The following is a 26,342-nucleotide window of genomic DNA, read 5'->3' as shown; positions in this document are numbered from 1 at the left end:
GACGGAACTTGAGGAGTCTTTGAGGACCACAGAGTTATTGATGTAAGCCCCTGCCCTGAGTCCAGTGGCGTAGCTGACACCTGCATATCTCAAGACAGTTTAAATTCAATGTGCCTAAAATCTACCTTGTGATAGTTCCCTTCTTTCCTATTCAAAAACTGCTGCACTATTTATTCAATTATTTAAGCCAGAGTTCAAGAGTCTTCTGTTAGGAATTTTTCTTCCTTATCCCCAACATCCAGTCCTTAAGAAACGTCTGATTGATTTTACAGCTAATGGAAGTATTTCTCGAGTTCGTCTCCTTTCCATTTCTTCCACCATCACTCTTGCTAAGCTACCATCATTTCTTAGTGTGTACTTTAATAGCCTCCTAACTGAGCTCCTGGATGCCTCTCTAACTGTCCTATTCATCCTCCACACAAAAGCCAAAGCGATCTTCAAACAGCAACAACATAGATCACGACATTTCTTTGCTTCAAACCCTTTAATGTCATCCCTTTATTTTTAAATAAAATCCCAAACTCTCAACAAGCCCAGTGTGTTAGCTTTTCATTGCAATGACAAAATAACGGATATACACAACTTAGAAGGAGGATGGATTTATTTTAGCTCATAGTTACAGAGGTCTCAGTCCATGGTTGGATGGCTTCCTTGCTTTGGGCTTAAGGCAAGGGAGAACACCATGGCAGAAGGGTGTGGTGGAGGAATGTTGTTCAGCTAATGGCATCCAGGAAGTGGGGGGAGGGAGGAAGAGAGGCAGAGAAAGAGATATAGAGGAACAGAGAAGGGACCAAGGACAAGACGATGTTCCCAAGGGCATGACCGCTCCTAAGGATCCATTCGTTCTATTAAGTCCCACTTCCCTCAGCCTCTGCTACCTCCCAATAGTCTATTCAGTGATCAACAGATTAATCACTAATGAGGTCAGAGAACTCCTGATCCAATAACTTCCCAAAAGTCCCACCTCTGAATATTGCTGCATTGGGGACCAAGCCTTCAATATATGAGTCTGTGGGGGGCACATATCCAAACAACATCCAGCAAGGTTCCACATAGTCCACCCACCTCTCTGAGCTATACACTTCCCTTCTCAGTGTTCTAGATACACTCTTCTTTGAGTTTCAGGAATGCACTGGACTATGTTCTCTAACATGTCAGGCTATTTGCACATGCTGTTCACAGTGGCTAATTTTGTTCTTATTCCAGATGAGTCATGGAGACACAGGCTCAGTGGACTCCAGACTCTGCCATCTCTGTATTGCTATCTCTCCTAAAGAGAATTAAAGTTTGTACTGGGAACAGGAATTCTGGCCATAGTGACACACAGAGCTGGGTATAAATCCTGACCATGTTATTTAACTTCTGCCCTTTTCATCTTCTGCAAAATGAGGGTATTATTGTTTCCCACAAAAGTAACACTGTGTGGATCTAAATGAGATAATGTATGTCAAAGTTTGGCATCTACTAGCCCCTCAATACATTCACATTCTTTTCCCCTCAGAATCCTATCGATGATTGCATCTGCACACAAACAGACAACGCATTTCATATGCTTAATTTATCTCAGGCACTTCTAAAAGAGGGCTTTATAGTTCTCATAATTTTCATTAACATCGCAATCAAGATAGGTCCTCCTTCACAAATAAGAAAATTAAGACCTTATTTTATGCTATTTTTACCATACATGAAACATTCATCTGGTTCTCTTTTGACGGTGATACATCCCATGAAATAGTAGCTTAAGACCTCAGCCCATAGTCCTAATTTTGGTCCTTGTCATGGGAACTCTCACAAAAGTTAGAAAACATTTTCATAGCTCGTATTTTTGCCTCTGAACATTCTATTACTAGCCTATTTTAGGGGAATAGCAGCCCAAAGCACATTTTTAAAAATCATTAGAACATTATGAGAAATGAAATATTCTGAATCCTTTGCCTGCAGCACCAAGGGTGTACCTTGAAGTATTTAGCCTGCATTGTGAATGCTAAAATTTAGTTGCATGATTACTCACATTATTATATTTCAATTTTGGAGTGTTTCACAGATGGTACTTATTTATTCATTTGTTCAATAAATATTGAGAATGAAACATGAGCCAGAAATTATGAAAGTTACAGAAAATGAATAAGACAATTCCTGCACCCGAGGAGCTTGACCTGTGAGCGCAAACAGAGTTTGGAATAAACTATATAATATACATAAGTAACATCTTTGCTATTTTTCCTCTGGATAAATTCTTATTGAACTACACAGTGAATCACTGCAGGAGCAGAGTAGAAAAGCATGATGTGGACAAACGCCACCACTGACTCAAAGATACAATTTCCACAGGCTTAAATTCTTCCACTGCTCCCCGTCTGAGTACATGGCGCCTCCATTTGCCCATTCACCCATTGGAGAAATCTAGCCATCATCATTGACACCTCTCATCCGCTGTCTGTCACCTCTCTATTCATTTCCAACCTATCACCAAGTCCGATCAGTCCTTCTTTCAACATATGTTAAAATCCACCACTTCTACCTCCATGGCTGCCGTTATTCCAGATAACTTCCTAACAGTCCCGTGGTGATTTTCTATTGGATTTTTGAGTCAAGTGTCCTCATATCCTGTAGGGCTCCACATCCTCTTACTCAGGCACAGCCATCTAGCCCCAGGTAGAATCACATGCTCTGAATCCAATGGGCTTCTTTCATTTCCCCATCACGACCTCAGGACCTTTCAACCCAGCGGGGCTCCCTGCATGGTATGAACTTCTACACATTCTTAACCGGGTGTCTCCTGATGTTCACCAAGACAACCTAAACATCTTTAAAGGCCGTATGGTCTGAGAATCCTTCCTTGACCCCCACAACAAAGCTAGATCCTCATCATATGCTCCTGTAGCATGTTCTCCTTTCCCTCAGAATACTCATCATTCTCTGTACCTACATTTTTATGTGTGTAATTATTTGACAAAGAATTGTCTTTCCCTCTAGGCAGGAAGCTTCCAAAGGTGGAACAGTGCTGGGACTGTAGACTCTACCTGTCCCCAGCATCTAGCACGGTGCCTGATGCCATATTCTACTAAGACCAACATTCTTTGAAGTGATCTCCATTATGGATACAGGCATGCACTCCTGTTGCAGTTGTAGGGATTAATAGTTCAAGATAAAATGGAACTGTTTTCCTGCTCACCAGGAAAAAGAACAGCTTTTTGCTCAAAGATAGTCAAAGCATTTCTAAAAGAAAGATCAAATTTGATTTGACAGAAGTTTTTGTAGTTCAGCCTTCCTGCCCATTAAGTTTCCCTGTGATACAAAGAGGTCTTACAGAAAACGATTGGATATTCCAATACAGAGGTCAACAGCACTGCCGATTCAATTGACTCATTCGTGGAGTTAGAAAATCAAAGCTTGAAGCAAAAGTACTTAGAATACTATCAGGTTAGAAGACTTCCATTTTTATCACATTTATTAAGAGTCATCTAGGAGCTGAGGATGTGGCCCAGTGGTACAGTACTTGCTGAGCAGGTGTGAAGCCCTGGGTTCCATCCCTAGGACTACCTAAAAAATCAAAACAACAACAATATCAAAAGAAAAGGAAATATCTAAATGCCCTAAGTAACTGATTCCTTACATCCAAATTCTAGTACATTTTAATGTTCTGTTGTGTGAGTGGTTACCTAACACACTGAGGATGGAAGATTCTCAAAACAGTAAATTTCTCAAATTTTACATGCGTGGCTCAACTTGAAAGAAAGATACCAAATCAGGTAAGCAAAACTATTCTTGAGTCAAGAAGCAGAAGTTATGACCTTCTTGTAGGTACTGCAAACATTTATTTTGCTGGTAAATCCAGGTGGAAAGAGAGCTATCATCATCAGCATAGACTTCCCACCATCACTGTTGGTCTGATCTCTCATACCAACCCAGAACTCACAAGTCTACTCTGACGTCTGGTTTAGGTAGCAGACAGCCCCACATGGCATTCAGCATTGAGCAAGTGAGGCTAGCTGGTCATGCAACTTCAGAAAGTCAAGTATCTTACATCCAAGGGACTAATTTAAAGTGACATCTAACTTATACCTCAGATAGATGACTACGGCTTTAACTTTTAAGCCTATCTAATATTGCCATTATGTTAAGTTCCTTTAATATCCCAGCAATTCCATTCTAGCCACACTTCGACAGTAAGGTAGCCTGTTAGTCTGCGGCACAGTTTCTCACAGAAATTAGCTTCCACGAGACATTCAGTCTGAGGTGGAATGTCTTAAGAGAGGAAACTTGCCAATAACAATAGGGCCTTCTTTACTTGACTATTTCCTATTGCTGGTGCTAATATTTTAGCATTTCCATTCCTTTCCCTTACTGAGATGCAGCTTAGAAATAGAATCTGGAAAAATCTAGAAAAGGCACAATAACTAACCCTATGCTGAGGTCTCTTCCCTGAGCTAAAACACTACCTTGTGGCTAATATAAGAATTAAAGCATTATATTTGAATTTTTTTCCCCCCAGACAGGCTTTCCAGATCTGTTCTTAGAAGACATAAATTTTTCTAATCATATAATTCTGAAATAAATTTGAGATCATTTTTTTCCAACAGTAGTTAGCTTGCAGAATATTCAAGGATATGTAGCATCTATGTTATTATCACTGTGACTCTTCATGCTATACATTTTAAATGCATAACAGCTAATAAACTGGATGCAGTGAATTCTGAAATATTTATATTCTATATAATAGATAGTAGGCCACCCCACAGGTACTTGTTTTTCTTTTGGAAAAAAATTGTCGTTACTTTATTTAAAGTAAATCATATTAAAAATAATTGCTTCCATAATCTTTTTTTAAAATTTATTTATTCTAATTTGTTATACGTGACAGCAGAATGCATTCCGATTCTTAGTACATAAATGGAGCACAATTTTTCATTTTTCTGGTTGTACTCAGAGTAGAGTCACACCATTCGTGTCTTCATACACGTACCTAGGGGAATGAAGTCCATTTCATTCCGCCATATTTCCTATCCCCATCCCCTCTCCTTTTCCCTCCCTCTCCTTTGCCCTATCTGAAGTTCCTCCATTCCTCACATGCTCCCCTACGCCATTATGATTCACAATCTTTAAAACATATTGTATAACATGGTTAAAGAAAACTCCAGAGAGTGATCAAAAGTACATTTTTTTTTTCAGAATTTCCAATATTGCTGATGTACTTCTTAGGAATCTATGTATAAATTCTATCAAGAAAATCCCAGAACATGATGTAAATATAAATATGAACAGGAGGTTCTTGAACTGTAAAGTAAACAGCAATCTTTTATAGAAAACAACACCTAAATTTCTTCAGTTTGTCCAAATATTACAACCTCTGTGTAGCCCAATCAATTTCCATGAGTATGATATATTCCTTCAGTTCAAATATTTTTCAATTTTGCTATTGCCTGGGCTTTTAAGACAGATCATCATCATATACTCTGTAAGGTGCTTAAGACACAACTATACTTAAATCCACTGGGAATTTTCCCTTTCTGATTAATAAATTTGAAGCAAACAACCCTATTTTTAGGTAATCAATTCCAGTCCTTCAAAAACTAAAGCTATGTTTATATTCTATACAATTCCCCAGTTTCTTCTAGTAACTTTGTTCTAAAAATTCTTTTTAAAATGGTCAAATTCAGAAGATAAGGTAAGAATAACTCTTTTTCTTTTTCCTTCGATTATGTTTTAGCCCAAATCTTTAGTCATTTACATCTGCTGTACTCATGTGATGTTCCTTCTTTTGATTCAATGTTTTTAGGTTGTTTTTGTTTTATTTTGTTTTCAAAATACAGGAAAATCCTTAATGGTGTAACATTAAACTGTACTTCTACAACTTTGTGTTTGATCCTAAGACAAATTATGTCAACACTTTATTACATTCAGTGAGCAACCAGAAGACATAAATAACTAAAACTAAACCTACTGTCTTCATAATGTTTCATTTTCTTCTTATCCACATTTCTGATTTTATGCTCAAATCTAAAATTTTCTATAAAAGAAAACTGCATTCAGGATCTGGGCAAATAATTTCAATGTTTGACATTGATTGATCTTTTTTAAAATGAAAAAAAAAGTTACCCAAGTAGTATTTTCAAACATTTTAGTTTGTAATGAATAAAAAAGCAACATAATAAGAAAGCACTATTTAACACTGCAAACATTTATATGTAAAAATAGCTGTACCTTAATTATTTATCCAGTCCTGTGCAGTCTTTCCTGAATTGTTTGGAATGGCAGACCCCTGAAACAGAGTTGACTGAGATGAACCTTTGGAGACCTAGACAATGATTTAAAGACCAGTGGGAGTGAACGAGACAAGCCAATCAACACCATCACCTTTCTCCAACACCTCCCTCTGCCCAACTTGCGTCAGCTTAAAAAAAAAAAAAAAAAGAAGAAGCAAACTCAGTTTACTGTTGTACAACTGGATTAAACATCAGTTACACCAATTTCTATTTGCTTTTAGAATTCTGGCTTTTATACAGCAAAATACTCACTGAAATTTTTACTTGGGTGTCATTCTTCAACAAAATGCTATAGATTGGTTGGCTGATAAATCTAGAAATGCTGATTTTGGGGGGTTAATGAATACAAGTCAAACCAGTAACCACAGTAATGGGGACTGATTATTTAATGAAATAACATAATCACAAAAGCAAAAAAAAAATTCATTACCTAGTAGAGGAGTTATTTTCTTTTGAACTGTTGATCTGTTTGGAGGAAATTTTACAGAATGACATACACTTCCAAATGATGTCAAGTTATCTATCCAAGGTGTGGGAGATTGAAAAGCATATGCCATTATCAGCCACTGCTACCAACCTCAAAATAAGCAAAGGCTATTTGATGTTTTGAAAGAGTTCTAAATGGACATTTTTCTCCACTTAAAAAACCCACATAGCTCTCCATATACATAAGGAAGGGTTGAAATGTGTTAGCAAATAATTTATTCTGTTATGGAAATTTGTCAGCTAGACACTATTCTGAAAGTAAGGTGAGAAAAACAGATTAGAAATCAATCCAAAATTAAGGGTTTGTTGCCTTTTAAATATTTAGGAAGTGAGTGCACAATCTGATAACCAATCAGAAGCAATGCTAGGTTACATCAGTTGTGTCAATTCCTATTTCTATTTAAAAAAAAAAAAAAAACCTAGACATTGTTCTCTGATTAAGAAATTCTTAAGTTGATGCAATACATTAAACATTAAACAAAATGCCTAGTTACCCATTTCTCTTTTTCCTTTCAAATGTGGCCTATTTGATCTATTAACTTAGTGTGTTATACTTGATTTTATTGTTATACTTGTCTCTTAACATATTCTCCATTTTTAGAGTCATCTGGTAGCTTTGTCTTTACTCAGATGAGAATTATTATGGTTTTGGGAATAAAGCAATAGTAAAAAAAAGTCCTAATTTTAATATCAGGAAAATCTAAATAATATTCCATTTTAAATTACTGTTTCCATCATCCAGTTGTGATCTTTCCAACTTAGGTTTTCACTCTGTTTGCAAAATTACTTCATGAATGTGAGATGGAGCAAAGACCAGCAATAATTTTTAGAAAATTAAAGACTTCTATTCTGGTAAAATCCTATTTAATAGTGGGTCAACTAAACAAGAGTGGATGTACTCCAATAAGTGAATTTTATTTTATATCTTCATATTAAAGAAGTGATAAATGCATAAATCTTCAAAAGCTTTTCCTCCCTTAAAATTTTGCTTGTAATTCTGACCTTTATATATAATAAAAATTGTAGCAAATAGCATATTTGATAATTAAAAGCACACTTAGAGATTTCTATAAAGGATCTTATATTCCTTTTGATCCTGCTCTACATAGCAAAATTCTTATCACAAAAATTTTTTCTAATACTTTTTAAAAATCAAATCTATGTACAGAAAAACTAATTTCACAGAAATTAAATGAACCAAATAACTAAGATCCTTGTGTGTCGTTTTATCCTAGATCATTTTGACATGTTTAGATATTACCAAAATTAATGAAGAAATGTTTGGTCTGGTCTGGCCTTGACAAACTTCATAATAACTTTTCTTTGGTAAGGAAAGTACAAACTTAAACATAATTTAATGCCCTAAATAGTTCTTTCTTTCTTTTTTTTTTTTTTTTTTTAATGGTGCTAAGGATGGAACCTAGGGCCTCATGCATGGTAGACAAGCATTCTCTCACTGAGCCCAAAGCCCTGAATATTTCTCAAAATCATACTGTAATATGATTGTACATAATGTGGTAATAGATTTATGCTCTTTTAAAATTTTTAAAACATGGCAAAGGCAACATATTCAGCTCCGATTTGGTTCCAGTATGACAATATGTACAGCCTTTTAAAAACAAACAAAATGAGAAGCAGGGTGATAGGGCATAATGAAGCAATTCTGGGCAACAAGGTGACAGACACCACTTGTTCATAAACGAAATTCAAGTAAGTGCCACCAGGAACAGGTGTGCAAGACTTGGTCTGCACTCCAGGGCTGGGGCTGAGGAATACGATGTGTTCACATGAAGAGATGCTTGGCTTCCCAGACTCTGACATAATTAATGCCAGGATGACTGCAGTGTGCTCCCGGACTCCGGCAGATGAAAAGTCCCTTCTTGGGGTCGGCCATGCAAGAAGGTTTCGGGGAGCTCCTGGGCCTTGAGCAGGGCCTTGAAAGTTCATGTGAGATTCCAGTAAGCAGAGAAGACAGGAAAAGCTTCGTGCATGAAAAAGGCAGAAATTCTAAAAGCAAATTCTGACAACAGTGAAAGTCATTCTGACTGTAGAGGGGAACTTTCTGAAGCAAAATAGAAGAATAGAATGGAATGATCCTGACTGAAAAGAGCATTATGTCTACAACTCCAATTTTTAGTGATGGAGATCTTTTGAAAAGTTTCTGAAGAAAATAATGAAACTAGCAGGGCAGGGAAGCAGGGGAGAAGATGGGTGGTGGAGGATCACCAGGAGGCTGACTGACAGTTTGGGTCTGGTGACATTCGCCTATCTGAGAACAATGGATGAAGGAAAGGCAGATGGATATAGAGTTTAAATTGGGGTTAACGGAATTTGGCTCTTTTTCTTGTATTACTATTTCTTTTGGTCATTTTCACTAGTTCTCAATACATGCTGTGAGTTTTATATGATCATTTTATAAGAAACAAAAAACTTGCAATAAAATCTTCATTTTTCTTCACACAGAGAAAGAGAATATGTGGTGATAATACAACCATTTTAGCAGCTCTTCCGTGGATTCCTGCCTATCATCTTCAAACAGTACAGAGAAGGTGCTAGAATGCACATGCCAGTATAATGTTATCTATTGAGAGTATAAAACTGATAGCTCTGAAGAAGCTGATTTAGCTCATACCTATGCATTGAATTATATTTTTTCTCACCCATATTTAAAATCTCTGGTCATCCTGTTTAAAATCTCTACCTTCAAAAGTGTCCTCAGAGAGAGACCTGCAGCTAGATCAAGATTAGTCAACAATTAAAAGCAAAACAGAAACCTCAGTCAGACCATCCTGGCATTTTGCAATGGTACAGGGAAAGATAACCTCTTGTTCTCATCTCGATTGTACCCAAATTGCTAATTTTAGTCATGGGACAAAATAATACTTGGAAATAGACTCTGGTTACAGCCAAACTGGAAGAAGAGGTATAGAACCAGTAATACTTAAGAAACCAAATGACCTAACTTTGAGTAATTTTGAACTGTATCCACTGCTTTCTTTGCTCTCACTTCACCTATTCTTTAAATTATCTACCTTTTTCTCGATTCTGTTTCTTTTTATCTTCTCTTTATTACACTGTGTTTATGATGCTTTGTTCTCCCCAGAAGAGTTGTCTTTTATCATTTCAGCCCTTAGGTTTGTGAACTCAGAATCTAATAAAGCAGATTAAGTCCATAGACCTCCCGTCTCTCCCCATCCTGCAGCTCTCAAATTCGGACCACACTTATGTGAATCCAACTGGTTTTTATGGTGTTGTAGGTAAATGTTTATTGGATGGACTAAGACTTTCCTAAAAAAAAAAAATGGAAGACTAACAGAACTGCAGTTAAAAACACTTTTATGATTTCTCTTTAACATAGGATTTACCCTGTGCCTTTTCATTTCCAGGCTTAGAGAACTGAAGACAATTTGTGATCTTTTCTGATGTCAGGGCTTTGGCACTCCAAATTCTTTGCCTTATCTCTTTTTAAATGTTGGTTCTCATAAAAAAAAAAAAAGAAAGGTAAAAATCCATAGAGAAATGTTACAGAAATCTTTCTAAATTATTCAAACAGCAGAGTTCCATATTATCACAAAGATGAGTCAAGCACTCTGTACTGGTATATTATCCTCTCTACCTTCTTGCAGGTGGTAAAAGCTGAACTATATTATGGGTTTCTTTTTCATAGTTCCGTAACTACTCACCTCAACCTACAGAATAAAAATAAGTAAAAGAAGATAAAGTTGAATATTATCCCCAAAGATAATATACACATATACAATTAATTACAAGCAGAAATTAAATAATTTTCTAATCTCCCTTCAGCTGGAATTCTGAATGTCCATAGAAGTTTGGACCTTTGAGCACCAAATATATTTAAATGTTTCTAAAATCTAAAATAGGGTTCCTAAACTGTAGTGCTTGTACCGGGGATTGAACTCAGGGGCACTCAGCCACTGAGCCACATCCCCAGCAGTATTTTGTATTTTATTTAGAGACAGAGTCTCAATGAGTTGCTTAGTTCCTCTCTATTGCTGAGTCTGGCTTTGAACTCGTGATCCTCCTGCCTCAGCCTCCTCCTGAGCCGCTGGGATTTCATGTAGCACATTTTAAATGTTTCTATTTAAAATTTAGAATTTCTGTACGTTATTTAAGTCTCAATCACATATAAAGCTTATTACCCTTCTTCACCATAATATATCTGCCTAGGCAGAAGCCAGGAATGGGCTTGAGATGCTTTTGTCTGCATCACTGCATCAAGATCTTCACACATGTATATTTGAAATGACTATATGAATAGCCACATTTGATGACACCTTCAAAAAGTCACAATTTGAGACCCTTCCAAATATGAGGCCCCGAAGAGCTTCTTTAGCCCAAACAAAGGAAAATGCAATGGCCCATGAACTCTAAGGAATGCTCAGTCTATGGCATCACCCTCTATTCAATCCAACCTGAACTACCTCTACAGTTATACAATGCAGCATTTGGGAAATGTTTGAATAGTCAACTATGGTGTTGCAAAATCAGCAAACAAGTTTGGTGCAAGTTGACAAATGTATTGACTTTGCCATAGACCTAAACAGAAAAATGCACTTCACTTCAGCTGACCAAAAAAAAAAAAAAAAAGGCGAGTTAGGGGATAGTCCATTACATTGACAGTCTCTGTCTTTCCTCTTTGAAAGAGACCCGCCTCGTCCACATCAGTTCTTAATCCCACATATAAATGATGTAGAGAAAAGTATTACAAGTTTATTCCAGACTTCTGCTTAAACAGATATATTATGGTGAAGAAGGATTACAAGCTCTGTGAAACTTATGGGTAATTACAGTTTAAATAATACACTGATATTCTGTTAAATTAAGAGTTCTTAAAAGCTTGCTTTAAAGAATGATTCCCAGCCTTTAAAATGCCTAGTAGAGAAAATAGCATGTCTAAGAGATGTATAATCACACAGATTATTACAGTGACACTTCCTAAACAGCTAAATCACCTTGTCAATTTCAATTCTTTATAATGATTGCAATATTAATACAGTACTGGGCTGAGTTGACTGCCTTTCTAATTAAGGACAATTGGTGATTTTAAAAATTACATTCTTCTTGGGTCACAATATATTAATTCCTATGCTCTCTTTTGTATTCTCACCATCCTATTCCTTTGAAAACCAAATTTCCTACCAGAAGAATTTTTGTTTTTGAAGCTTCATTAGAGCTTGGACTTTGTAATCCTGGTGTCATCTGACTTGAATTTGAACTCTCAACAGTTCCTGAAGCTGTAACCCAATAGGCTGTTAGGGAGGAGCTGGGCTGGGAGCACTCAGTAGGGCTTTTGAAAGGAAGGTCCCATCCCAAATGATGGTAACACCAAACTATGCTGTAAGAGAATCAGCATCCCTACTGACCAAAGACATACTCTAGTTTGCCTTTTTAGTACCCTATTCAGAATGCTGAAATAAGAAATGCACACTCACCAAAACGCATTGTTCAAAGGAATCTGAGTGAAAAGAGAAAAAATAATTTCCTAATTCACTTTTCAGAGAACTTTGGATTTCCTGAATCATGCATGACTCCTCAATAGAGGAGAAGTTGGGTTTCTATACAGGGGTCACTTCTACTGTTGGTGGGGGTCATGATGCAACCCAGCCCTACACAGCACACTCACTGAGCGATGGGATTGTCCTTTGCTATAAGAATTGGCAGTGCCAGCTCTGGTACCATTAAATCAGTTTTTTGTTCTTTATGGGTTGCTTTAGTAGAGAATTATAATTCAGTTGCTTTAGTAGAGAATTATAATTCCTGGAGGGCTGGGTATAAAAATGGTAGCACCAGTCTTTCTTTAAATATAGCAAAGCTGACTCAGAAAAAATAAATATCTTGACCTTATTCAGTGGGACAACAGCAGAAGGGAGACATTCAGGCAGATGGTATATTTAGATTTGAGGATAGATTCAAACTTTGTCTAGACAGCCAATTTATATTAGTTTTTAAACAACCTATTTTGTTTACCTTGATTAATAACAGACTGTCTGGTTCATACTAGGTACTGTATAAATATTGAATGAATGAAAGTCTTTATTAAAGACATTGATTCAAAGTGTGTACATCCAATACTTTTCTAAAGAAAGAACTTATTTACAAGGTTGCAACAAGAGACATTCTAATTATTCTAATTGATGGGTCCTGTCATATTAAATGCAATAGCTCCTTCTGCTCAGGGTCAATTGTAAAAGGGTAAAGCAAATGCTCCTGCTTATATGCAAGGATTCCTTAGTTCCTTTGGAGAGAGCTGCCTTCTTGGAATAGTAAGGAATCACTGAAAATCACGGATTCACAGGAAAATAAGAACACAGGAAAAATATAAGTTGTAAAATGTAAGAGTCAAAATCTCATAATAACATGATCCCTAAATTATTTTAAGAACTATGTATACAATATATAAAAATACATACAAAGAAAAAATACTTGAAATAACATATATCAAAATATTAATAGTGGTTGTTTCCAGAATGAGGAAAGGTAGATAATATTTATTTTTTGTCATCTACATGTGCTGAATGATCTTTAAAAAATATAGAATATTTTTGTTTTTCAGAAAATAACAAAGATAATTAGAACAAAACCTACAAAAATAAAAAGCTTCTCTCAGTTTTTTCAACAATTGTTAATCAATCCCAGCCATCAGCTAAACCTCTATTTTTAGTGAAAATATCTGGGGTACTTAACAAGCAAACAATCAGACTCTCCCTTAAAAATTCTCTGATTCTGAATGGGCACTTATGAGCTATTTAGCATCTAGATAAAAAAAAAATCATATGTGTCCAATTTGTTCCAAAAAGATGGATTGTTTCTTCCCAATCTGCAAGAGGTCTCAAAATACCATTGAGAAAAATGGAGATCAATATTTTTTCATAATTCTGGGAAATAATCAACTTCTATTATGGTATTATAAGCAGACAGCTTCATTTATTCATTCAATAAAAAATATTGAACACCTATGCCTGACTTTATGCTAGAAGCTAACACAAGTGACACTGTGGAGAGGGGGAATCAATTTCCTGCTGTCTCTCAAATGAATCTGTTGCTTAACTAGGCCATGATGATACAAGATGGTGCATGAAATGCACTTGGGATCTAAGGGGTAGGAGAAGGACAGCTCCCAACTCAGTTTGATGGGGCAGGAAGACTTGTTTGAAGAGGTGACGCTGGGCTCAAGCTGAAAGAGTAGACAGGACTTCTCAGGAGGAATGGGATGGAGAGCAGACTGCAAGCAGAGGGGACAGCACCAGCAAGGTAAGGAGGTGAGAGGGGCTCTTGGCTGCCAGGTGTTCCTGGGATGAGGAGACTCAAATGGAGAGGTCACTAGGGGGTCACAGGAGGCTTTGGGTACCATATCTTTGTTGTTGTTGTTGTTCAACTAAAATGATTTCATAATAAGAACAAACAAATCTAGCTCACCAGTGCCTCATGGAGCTCAAGACTTCAGACACGTCAAGAACACATTCTTTGTTAGAAATTGTGATAATCAAGGTTATGGTAAACAGTAAACATCATCTACATAGCATGCATCAATTTTTCCCTGCTGTGCATCCTTGAAAAGAGGGCTTATGTGAACTTGGTCCCCTGCTCTGTGCTTGGACCACAAGGATTATTGTACTATAAATTAGCTAAGAACAGAAAAACTCAGGTTCATGAGGTAGATGCTCCCTGACTTACGATAAAATCATGTCCTGATAAACCCACCATAAACTGAAAATACATTTAATATGCTTAACCTACCAAACATTATAAGCTAGCCTTGCCTATTTGGAATGTGCTCACTCAGTTTAGCCTACAGTTAGACATTGTTAAGAATATCACACCACATACTGCTATCCTGGGAAGAGATAAAAATCAAGGTATGGTTTCTACTGAATATATATCACTTTCACACCATCATGAAGTAATCATAAAGCAAAATATTGTATATTAAAAAGGAGTTAATCACAGGTCTTATAGCAATTAAATATTTAACAATAGATATATTGACTATCTACTCCTTCCAAGATATTTGGAAATTATTTTTTAAGTAAGAACATCTTTAAATTTTTAACATATATTTTTTCTAATTTTAAAATTCACCTGAGGTTGATGCTTAAACAAATTATATGAACCATTTTTCCAGTAACACACAAGTCCTTCTTTGCAAGCATCTCTATTTTCTAAATCTTCTTTATAAGGTACAGTTTAGTGTGGCAGAATAACAAGTGGGTGACCGATCTGTGCTTTTTTTTTAGGATGGGTGGTCTGATTTTTAGATGCACAGAAAATAATCATAGTGACTCAAGCAATTTAACTTGTGTTTTTTTCTCTCAAAAGTGTTTTCAAAAGTTGATGGTATTTCCTTTGAAGTTTGCTTAAGACTTTTAGTATTAGCTTTTCCTGAAGAAGACAGAGAAGTTGCACTGCCTTTGTCTTGAAACTGTACCTACCCCCTCCCAACCAACAGGAGAAGTCTTTGGACATGTAAGGATCCCTAAGGATCCCTAAGGATCCCTAAGTTCTTTTACAATGCCAGTACTCAGCATGGGATTGGGGCTTCAATTCAGAAGGTACCTGAGTCAATTCTGACTCCATCAACTACCAACTGTACTATCAAGAAGTCAGTAAACTCCATTTCCTCATCTACAAATTGTAGATTATTCCTAGGGCGACAATAGGACCCTTGCGAGTAGAAATGAAAGTCGCACACTTATTTTTTTGCAGACCTTCTTTGTGCCAAGCCCTATTTTATTAATGAAAAAAAAAAAGAGAGAAATCTATAGCTCTAAAATACACTATAAATAAAACAGCACTTCCAAAGGATCAAATTTCTTTCTTCTCATGGAATTCCTTCTCCACTGTTTGGACTACACAAACTTAGCAATGTAAATACATGGTAACTCTACTTACACAGTGGCCAAAGAAATATTAAAGTGGGTTATCCACTAGGGAAAGTTGTTGGACATAAAATTCTATGTTCATAGGAAATTCCAATTTTAATTTTTCAATTTAATTCTCATTAAAATTTTCACTAAAAGTTGAAGAGTGGAATGAATAGTCTTTAGCCCTTTTTTATTTTCCTTTCCTGTCTTCAGCCATTAATCAACCAATTATTCAATCAACATATATCTATGATGCTCCCAAACAGGGCTTATCAGTGTCTTCATGCCTTGAGGCTTGCTTTCTGCTTCCTGATTTCTGGCTGTATTTCATTCCAACTGACCATAAACCTTAGAGTACTTAGGGAGCTTTACAGTCAAGCTGACAGAATTCTGGCAATATTTACATATAACTATGTTCTATGTATGAAGAGAGATCTAGACATCTATGTCTTTATTCTTACCTACTAGGAGGTATAGTACTTTTTTTTTTTTTCCTGTTCAAAGAAGCTCAGTTTTTATCCTCTGGCTCCCATACAATGGTCCTGTAAATGCGTTATTGTTTTCTCACTGTCATTTCAAACTCATTATCAAATATGGGGCACCCAATGAAATGCAGAGCACATTGCCTCTGGAGTCCAAATTCAAGGATTCATATCTGACCTCCACTCTGCTGCCAATCTGCTGAGAGTTTAAAAAGGTGGAGTTAATCCTTTGTTCCTTTTTCCTGTTTCTGCCTCCTACAGACCAGACTGAAATGTATTTGTTTATATCTGTCCTTCTAGACTTTCAAGTCTTCAAAAGCAGACACTGTGTCTTATTTACCACACATGAGTCAAACAGTATAGATTCAAGAGCTTGTCTGCTTAGACTTAAATCCGATTTCAGTCACTTATTAACTTTCTGACTTTGGGATGAGTTGTTTGCCTTTTCTTGTTTGACTTTTCTGTTTGCCTCAGTTTCCATATCTACAGAAAGGAAATAATAATAATGCTTACCTCACACTGCTCTTATGAGGATTAAGTAAGTTAATATTTATACAGCATTCAGCAGAGTGTCTGGAACATAGAGAAGATTATATCTAAAGAATTGCCTCTAATGTCAATGTCTCATGTGGTGCCTATTTCATAAACCTCTGTTGAAGAAGGAGATTAAATCAGAATGGAAATATTCTGGAACCTAGTTTTCTCTTTTAAAACTGGATCTAATAAAAAAAAAACATATGCAAGATTACTGTGAGGATTAAAGGAGATACTAGGAATTAAGCATTATAAATTTTTATTGATATTTTTTATAAGAGTGATATGATATTCACAAAATTGATTAGATAATTAAATTAGTTTCAACACTTTTTGCTTGGAAGTGTATTATTACTGTTTATTAGACCATTATTTCTCTTGTTAAACTTATCGATTAGCACTGCTGCCAGCTAGAAAAGGACAGATTTTTGACCCTGACTCATGGAATCTCAGAAAACAACCTTGTAATAAGACACAGTTTGCAATATGTGTTTGCTTAATATTAACCAACCTGTGAAGCTGAACAGCACCATGGTACCATTTACCCCTAAATTCGTCCTTTAGTCAGTGTTTAAACATGCAAATGTGTGGGTAGATTTTAGCGGGGGGGGGGGGGGGGGGGGGGGGGGGGGGGGTTGGTTTGATCTTGCTTTGGGTTATTGTTCTTTTTGGTGAGATTGACAGATCAGAAGACTCAAAGATGTACCAATGCACATTTTCCAAATGCCAAAGTAAGTGACCTACATTTTGCTTATACTTTAAGATTTGAAATTGTTGAACATTTCAGTACTCATTCCCAAATTTGGCTGGCCACACTGGTTTGGTGTCATTCACAGTCAGCTGAATCAAATGTAAGAACTTTTTAATCAATATGAATGGGTGAATGGATAAGTTGGCTTACATGAATCAATAATGGTTCTCTCTAAGGCAGCTTCTTGACCAAACACATAATTGATGGACATCTTTTAGCTTTAATACAGGGAAGTCTTACATATATGCTACTTTCCATTAACATGAGGTTAATCTGGATAAGATTGCTTAGAATTTGAGTTGAAGTCTGAAAGATTATGGTGTCACATCCTTTATTAGATCCAGTTTGACTCATCCTTTGAAATACAGAAATAAGGATTTCATTCACTTCAGTGTACAGAAATAGCTGCAATACTATGGCTTTGTGCCACATGAATTAAATCTAAAATGCTTACCAAGAGTAAAGCTAACATGTTTAAAAAACGATTTTCTTTCAAGGCTTTTCATTACCTCACATAATCACATTTATTTATTCTATGTTATGATCACTAATATTATTTGAGAATAATTAACTACAAAATACACATCAGATAACATGCCTCAGTTAAGTAGATTTGGGGGCAAAATGACTTCCCAAGGATTCTAAATGACCAGAGGGTCAGTAGCTGGTACATGAGATAATGCAGGTAAAAAGCTACACACACCTGGGATATACATAAAACATAAATATTTGTTATTTCTGGCTGCGTACTTTTAAATAAGTAGACCACATAAAAGAACCTAGGTACTTAATATTTTTATGAACATTTACTAGCAATAGATTATTTTTGATTCAGAATAGTGATAAAATATGAAATTACTAAATTCCAATTCAAAAATTTTATTCCATTTCCCTGGCCAAAAACTAAATGGCAACTTTAATTCCTAAGCCTTCTGGCAAAAGAATGGTACCCAAACTTTTGATATTTGTAATGTTGACAGATCTATGGCCAACTGGCTCCATTTAGTAGGCCCCTTAAAATGTCACCGTGTTGGGCATTAGCACTTGTTGCCTTGTTAACCAGTTAAGGAGTTAACATTCCAGGTCTAGAAAGCTCTGAAAATATATATCTATATATTTATAAGAGAAATGCAGACATGGTCTACAGGCCTCCAGCTCGACTCTGGAAGACTCTGGTCTGCTGCAAGGTCTATTTACTCTGGTCTGATATTTAATAGACTATAAGGACTCGCCCTAGCAACCTGTGCAGCACAGAGTTTATACATATGTGTTTCCAAGATAAGGAGACTATTTTTTAAAAAAAGAAAAAGAAGAAAGAAGGAAAGAAATTACAAATATGTTTTAGTTATACCGGTACAGATTGGATACTCTACAAAGTGGAAATGTGCACAGTAATATCTTAATACGAGACCACAAGAATATTTTAAATCCTTTACTTAGAATGTTTCTAAGTATTTGCTATTGTTATTGTTTTTAACAAAAAGAAATTAGAGTTTAAAAATATTAGGGTGGCAGCAAAGAGCACACAACCAGAAAAATATGAGGATTCGGGTTAATGATTATCACCTTAGAAAAGAGCATGATATGTAAATAGAATGTTTTATTTTTATTCTGGCTGACATTTTCTGTATGTTTGAGATTTATTTGTCAAAAGTAAATCTTGAAGAACTTTTAAGAAAAAAAATAAGCAAAATCCTTTGTTTCTGAAGTACAAAACCCTTATTCTATTTTATTGTAGGGAAAGCGTTTGTGCTTTATAATCGGGTGGGCTTTCTGTTCATCCCAGCTAGTGTGTGCAGTGGACCAAGTCCTGGGCAACCTGAGGCCCACCACACTCAGCTACTTCTTGACTTTCCCTTTTGACTAATTCTTGACTTTAAAAAAGTGTGCTTCCTACATTTGTTTTTCTCAGTTTAAATTTGGTGGAGAATAAAGGGATAATTTTTTTTAAAGTATTCACAATAGTTATTGAACCGGTTTTCTAATCTTTTATAAATCAAAAGCATTCACAAAGCTAGAAATTCTGAAATATACCTGTGCAAATATGCATATTCCTCTGTGTGTGTGTGCACGTGCTTGTGTGTGTATGCATGTGTTATTTGTGTTTGCCTTATTGAGAGAATTACAAAGGGGCATCAATAGACTTTTTATTTTAATTCTGATCAAATGTTTTTAAAAGTGACTATGTACAAAATAACAGTTGAGAAGAATTGGGAGATCTTGGTATTGAATACCTCTCATCAGTTGAAAAATAAAATTCCTGAAAAGTCTGTGACAGGAGAATTTGAGGTTGAATAACTTAATAGTTTATGAGGAAGACAGAGTATACAGGGTTGGGACCAAGACTAAAATATCTTTCTATATATAAAAATTAAAATAATATTTTTAAACACTTTTAAATGGCAATAATAAATACGATTATATTTAAATTTACCATCTTTTTTCAATAAAAACTTCCAAGGTCTTTCTCTCCCAGAGCTTCAATAATTGCAAGCCACTCCTTTGCTGTAAATAAACAAACAGATACCAGGGGACATTTTGTGGTCTTGTTCCACCAAAACATCCAATGCCTTTCTGAACTCATGGCATAGAGGGGTTGCTTTCTACCTCCCAGTGTGAACCCAGGAACAGGACTAATTTGAATGCTCAACATGAAGAAACTTCTAGAAACATTAATTTATCTACTAGGCTTACATGTGAGATATTTCTTGAGCCTGATCCTTTGTATCTCAAAGCAGATTTTTTTTTTTAATTTGAAACATGAAAAACTATATCACAAGGCATGAATTGCCAATCTCTGTTGGTCTGTCACATTGGGCCTGTGGCAAAGCAGAACATCATGGTGAGAAGCATGTGGTGCAGCAAAGCCTTTCATCTCATGGCAGCCAGAAAGTAAAGAAAGACCTAGGAAGGAGCCAGGATCCCAATATCCCCTTTGAAGGTACGCCCCCAATTATCCAACTCCTACCACTAGGCTCCACCTCCTAAAAGTTCCACCATCTCTCAAAGGGCCACCGGTGGGTAACCAAGCCTTTAGCATATGGGTCTTTGTGGGGCACTTTAGATCTAAACCGTAGCAGACACTATTTATAAAGCAGTCTTTAGATCTTTGTGACTTGAACTGGAGAGCTCAGCATGATAGCTGAGGCAGACAGAAAAGGGTGAGCAGATTTCATGTAGGAAGAACGTGTGACTTCTGACAGAAGAGAAAGGATCCCAGGAAAGAGAAATGGGATCAGAAGTTTAACCCAAGTAACACCGAAACAAAAGGCGTCTACTTGAGCTAAAATGAAATGTTGACATAGAATTTGGCTGAGGTTGACCTTGACTGCCAGGTTGAGAAGTTTACATTTTAAGAAATTTTGAAATAAAGAATAAGGTATTTCATTCTTCAAAGTGTGTATACTGCTAGAATGTTACAAACTAGTTTGAAAGTAATTATACAACTAATACTTGATCTTTGTCTACATCCATATACTAAATGTGACATTTCTATTTTTCTTGAGAAAACTCTATTTCTTCTTTTTGAATGAAGTGGTTTAAAAGAAAACAACCACCCTCCCATGATCCTTTAGAAAAATCAATGCCTACAATGTTGGAAACATAATCAATATATTTACATTTCCTAGCACACCTTCCTAATGGCTGTAATCATTAGTCAAATAAGTAAACAGCAAAACATGAAAGAGGTTAACAAAAGTCAGTGGGCTTTTATTCAGTCGCCTGACTTGCAACAAAGTAGTTTCTCCCTCAAGATTACAGGACTAAGTTAACTACCCTGCCCATGCTGAGGGAACTTTGGACCATACACACGCTCAGCAGCTACGCCTGAGAAGTGTCACCGCAAAGTGACACAGGTATCTAATGTTTACTCAAAATAAATCATAAAGAAAGACAAGACTAAGAATTCAATTGCATCTTGCAAGATTCAGAAAAGCACACTGCCTGTAAAGGAGTTATAAATTACTTTAGCTGTGACAATTCTTCATGTTTAGATTTTAGAACCATTCTCTACCTATCCTTTGTTCTCTGGCAGGGTGTGTAGGATAAGGAATATTCCTCTGGTTACAGAAATCATTAAAATGAAGAATTAAGACAGCGCACTGAATTAGATGCAAGACTAGTCAGGGTTCCAGACTGATAATAGGTTTTTATTCTGTGACTTAACAACATGACTCTGAAAGTCCAGAATGTGAGATTCTAAAAATGCAAAGAAAGGGTTATTTGCAAACTCTTCGAATCATAGTGGGTATTTTCTTCTCCCCTCTGCTGGTGGGGTGGGTGTGGTGAGGGAGCTTTCCAGTGAGCACTGGCTGAAGGGAGGGGTGGAGCCTATGGCGTCTGCATACCATCCTGCAGTGACATACTTTTCCTAGCTAGTGGCAGCTTCCAGTTTTCATATTGCTCAAGCTTTAGTGCACATGGGAAGGATAACAGCTTCCACTAAAACGAGACAAATCGACTACTGAGAAATGTCCCTCCCACTGGTGGGTGGGGCAAAGGGCCAGAATAGTGTTATCTGACAGTCTCCAAGAACATCCTGATCTTGATAGATGCCCTTGGGCTAGAGATGCTGTTTTGTGTTCTTGGTGACTGCTGTCAACCCAAAGAGCTACTCTTTGTCATTTACAGTCATGCCTGTTCCTCAGTTGTCAGGTGATGTGACAGAGCAAAGGCTGACAGGAATTTTCCTAAGGCAGAGGCTTTGTTTTTGTTAGTTTCAGGAAACCTGAGTTGTTTAACTTAAGGTAACCATCAAAGAACAGACTGTCATAAGGATATGAAAAACTTCCAAGGTACAGGGTTATGCCTTATTGTCTGAGTACATACATTTCTCTGTCCTTTTCCTTTTCTCCTTTTTAATCTTTCAGTGATCAGTTTTATTTATTTCTTAATTTTTGGTCCCAGGATACAAATCCGGGAATATTTTACCACTGAACTACCTCCTCAACCCACTTTCCCCCGCCCCCTTTTTTTTTCTTTTGAATCAGGGTCTTACTAAATTTCTGAGGGTCTGGCTAAGTTGCCAAGGCTAGACTCAAACTTGCAATCATCCTGCCTCAGCCTCCCCAGTCACTGATATTATGGGTGTGCGCCACTGGGCATAGCCAGGGATCTGTTTTAAATTCAGGTATATTACACATTCTTTCGAACTATAACACACAAATGCCATTTTGAAAAGAAAAACTTGTTCAAATTTTGTCCTCTCACTTTCCACCTCATCAGGTGAAATTCAGTCCCATTGAGTGCCAAATAAGTATCTCTATAGATTAAAAAAAACAAAAAATACTCTTAGAACACTACTCAAACATGAAATAAGACAAAACTACTGGTTTACATAACAATTTGAATGGATCTTTAAGAGCGTTAAACAGAGAGAAAAAATGCAATCTTATTTTAAGATAAAACAGTAGTATTCCATGATTCCATTTACATGACATTCTCAAAAATGATAAAAATACAGAGACAGGAAACATATGGTTGCCAAAGGTCAGGAGGAGAAGGTGGGTGTGGCAATAAAAGGGTGGTACAAGGGAGCTCTTCATGGAGATGGAAGTCCTGAGTCTTGAATGGAGATAGCAGCACAAATCTACACATGCAATAAAATGACACAGAAGCTATACACACACATTGTACCAATATCAATTTCCTGATCTTGATACTGTACTGAAAGTATGTCGATGTAACTACTGGAGGAAACTGGGTAAAAAGTATAGGGGGCCTCTCTGTGCTAGCTCTGCAACTTCTGTGAATCTATAACGATTTCAAAATAAAATTTTAAATATATATGTCAGCCAACAGCATAGACTCCTCTATACAGAAAGAATAATTAAATACAGCAGAATATATAACACAGCCACATATGCTAAAGAGGTGTTAAGCTTACTTTTCCTCCTTTTTTTTTTTTTTTTTAAGTGTGCTATTACTAAAGAATTGCCTCAAAAGAGGAATAAACATGTTTGGGGGACTATAACAGAGCAGCTCTTCCTTCCAGTCCTCTCAACCATTTGAACGCTTTCCCACATTCACAAAGCGAGGTGGCAAAGCTCAATCTTTTAAGTACTAAATCATTCTAACAAGAAATGATTGTTAAAATGATGGGTCATACAACCCATGTATTACAACCCTCCTAATATGCAAAAAACTTCAAACAAGACCACAGTATGTGGACCCCATATAGCTTGTTTCTTAAAACCAGGAGCCTCCGCAGCCTCCGTCCTTAATGAATCCTTTCCTCTCCCCTCCTTTGTCAATTCACTTTCCACTCTCATCTCCCTTCTTCCCTCCCTCCCTCACTCATTCACTCACTAGTTCCCTGTCTAAATCGCCTGATCCTAGCAAAAGAAGCAAGCTGACCTGTGTGAGCGCAGTGTCCCCAGCCAGCGGCCTCTCGCAGTGTCCCGGGGCGCCGCCTCCCAGCTCAAGTTCCCCGCGCACCCCCGCGGCGCATGCCCGACAGTCTGCCCTGCCACGCAGCCAGCGAGCCACAGGCCACAGGGCGCCTCCAGCGACCGACACCGCACACATTGGTGCGTCGGGCCAGCTCTGGGTCGAAGTTGCCTTTAGGTGAACTATCTCTCTCTCTCTTTTTTTTTCTTTTCTTCTTCAATATTATTATAGTACCCGGAGTGTACCCAGTGTTATAAAAATTATTACAAAACAAAGAGCAAAGTCCCTGTCCTGAGGAGTATGCAGATTAAAAGGTGCGAATGACGCACGGCAAAATGACATGATAAACATTGGGTGGGTGAAGAGAGTTGGCGCGAAAGGTAAGGTAGAATCAATCAGACTCTCATGGACCGAAAAATGGAAAGGCTAAACCAGGACCCCAGATCACTACTGCAGATTATAGAAATAAAGATTTGCAATAAGATCTGTAGAAATAACATATGATTGTTTTATACATGCCAGGCAGTGTCGTCGTGATCATTTCATAAGGGAGGTACCATTATGTCTAACTGGGAAACTAGGGTTTCTGTTAATTGTTTAACAAACAAGTCTAATGTCACTCATAAGAGTGCCACATACAATTCCAAATACTTTGCAAATATTAACTCATTTACTTCTTGTAAAATCCCTGTGAGGTAAGAACTGTTATTTCTCCCACTTTACAGATGAGGAGTGAAGCAGTGAGAGTAACTAACTTGCTCAGGGTCACTCAGGTAAAAAGTGGGAGAGCCAAAATTTGAACCCAGAGACTTTCAATGATCCAGCCAAACTCATAACCTGACCTCAGGTTTCTGAACTCAGAAACAGCTCTCGGATGGCACTGAGGCTCCTATCTGGGGCACTGGGGCACTGCCACTCCCAAGCCTGCATCCTTAATCATGAGCAATAATCCACATTAAATAAATAATTTAATTTTAAAATATTTCCACTGTCAACAGTGCACAGGCATTTAATCGTTAAATTAAAAAAAGTGTTTACTGGAAGAAAAATACTATCATTAAAAAGGAAAAGAGGCAGATGTTCCTTCCTTCCTCCCTCCTTCCCTGCCTTCCTTTCCTCCTTCTTTCCTTCCTTCCTTCCTTCCACAAGGAAGTGTGTGTGCCTGTGCCACACACCGGAGAAGGCAGTGGGTAACAGCAGTGAACAAAAGAGACAAAAATGAAACAAACAGGGGAACTAAAGATGATGTTCATTTTAATGACAGATACATCCTAGATCGGTCAGGAGCCACAGCATGACATAACCAACAAGAACTAAGGGAACATTTCACTCATGTCATACAGGGAATGCCATCATTCTCTGAGCTGGACAGTCCTTCATGAGTATTATTTAGTCCTTTTTTTCACTTCCTCTCTTATTTCCTTCATTTTAGTTATGACAGAGGAAAATATACTATCAAAAACATTTGATGTAGACAGCTGTTGTTAACATTGCAAATAATGCTTTGGGTGGCAGAAGTAATAACAATAAGTATGTAGTGAGTGCCTCTTATGCACTGGACTTCGTCTAAACATTTACATGTGATAATGCATTTAATCCTCAAAATCCCACAAGGCGGATGGCATTATGATTCTGGTTTTGCAGATGAGTAAACTGAAGCTCAGAAATATAAAGATATCTGCCCAAGGATTTAATGCTAAAATAGGTGGAGTATTTAATCTACTAACTGAAATTATGTTTTGAGTAATCTGTAGATATCATTTATTCTCAGAATTTCCTTCCTAATAACATTCTGATCAAGGGTGTTTTATAAGTGTGGATGTGGTAAAGACTCCCACAGACCTCTGGGCCTATAATGCAAAATGGTATATAAAATATCCTTTAAAAAAGAAGAGACACTGGGAGTTAAATTTTCAAAGTAAGTTATGAAAAGGCAAAAATCTTAACTGGCATAAACACTCTACTGTGGAGATAGGCGGGTAATGTTCTTCACTGTTACAGTCTTACTTCCTGACTTTTCTATAACACACTAAAATATAAAGCCACTAAGAAACTAAAATCAGGAATGAAAACACCTCCAGTAGTCCCCCAGAAAAACAGAATAACTTTGTTTGGACATCTTTTCTGTGTTGTGTAGACTGTATCCACACTAGAGTAGAATATACCCTCAATAATAAGAAAAATAATTTGGCATTTCCACATAGTAGACAACAAAGCCTAATCTTCCCATCTGAGCATAGGTTTAAAAATTCTAACATTATGTGGAGTCTAAAAATCTACATATTGTTATGAGGCCATAATAAAATGATGAAATGATAAAATGTATTGCTATCCCTGTATTTAAATATTCTGTTTTGTTAGCACAGGTCACTTCCAAAATCCAAGGGAAGGGCAGATCAAAGGGACATTTGCAGAGACAATGCCCACCTCCCTGACCATACTCAACCCCATTCTCTACTCCTGAGTACTGAACTCCTAAATTCCTAAAGTGTCTCTGACATTCTTTCTTTGTTCAGGGAGGTCTCTTCATTGAGGGTCCTCTTCCCACTTT

At 36.8% G+C, this 26,342-nt stretch overlaps 1 protein-coding gene across 5 annotated transcripts in view; it reads right to left on the bottom strand.

Annotated features, from left to right (window-relative positions):
- Positions 1 to 26,342, bottom strand: part of Slc38a4 (solute carrier family 38 member 4) — a 63,490-nt gene that overhangs the window by 33,157 nt on the left and 3,991 nt on the right. The window contains exon 2 of one of the 5 annotated variants that reach the window (XM_026400660.2): positions 6,205 to 6,262. The exons of the other annotated variants lie outside the window; for them this stretch is intronic. The gene's annotated coding sequence lies outside the window, so the exon portion shown is untranslated. The remainder of the gene's footprint in view (positions 1 to 6,204; positions 6,263 to 26,342) is intronic. 5 annotated transcript variants of the gene reach the window in all.

The sequence above is a fragment of the Urocitellus parryii genome, chromosome 5, assembly GCF_045843805.1.
Source record: "Urocitellus parryii isolate mUroPar1 chromosome 5, mUroPar1.hap1, whole genome shotgun sequence".
NCBI lineage: Eukaryota > Metazoa > Chordata > Mammalia > Rodentia > Sciuridae > Urocitellus > Urocitellus parryii.
The sequence above is the reverse complement of the archived record's forward strand: the minus strand, read 5'-3'. Positions and strand labels throughout refer to the sequence as shown.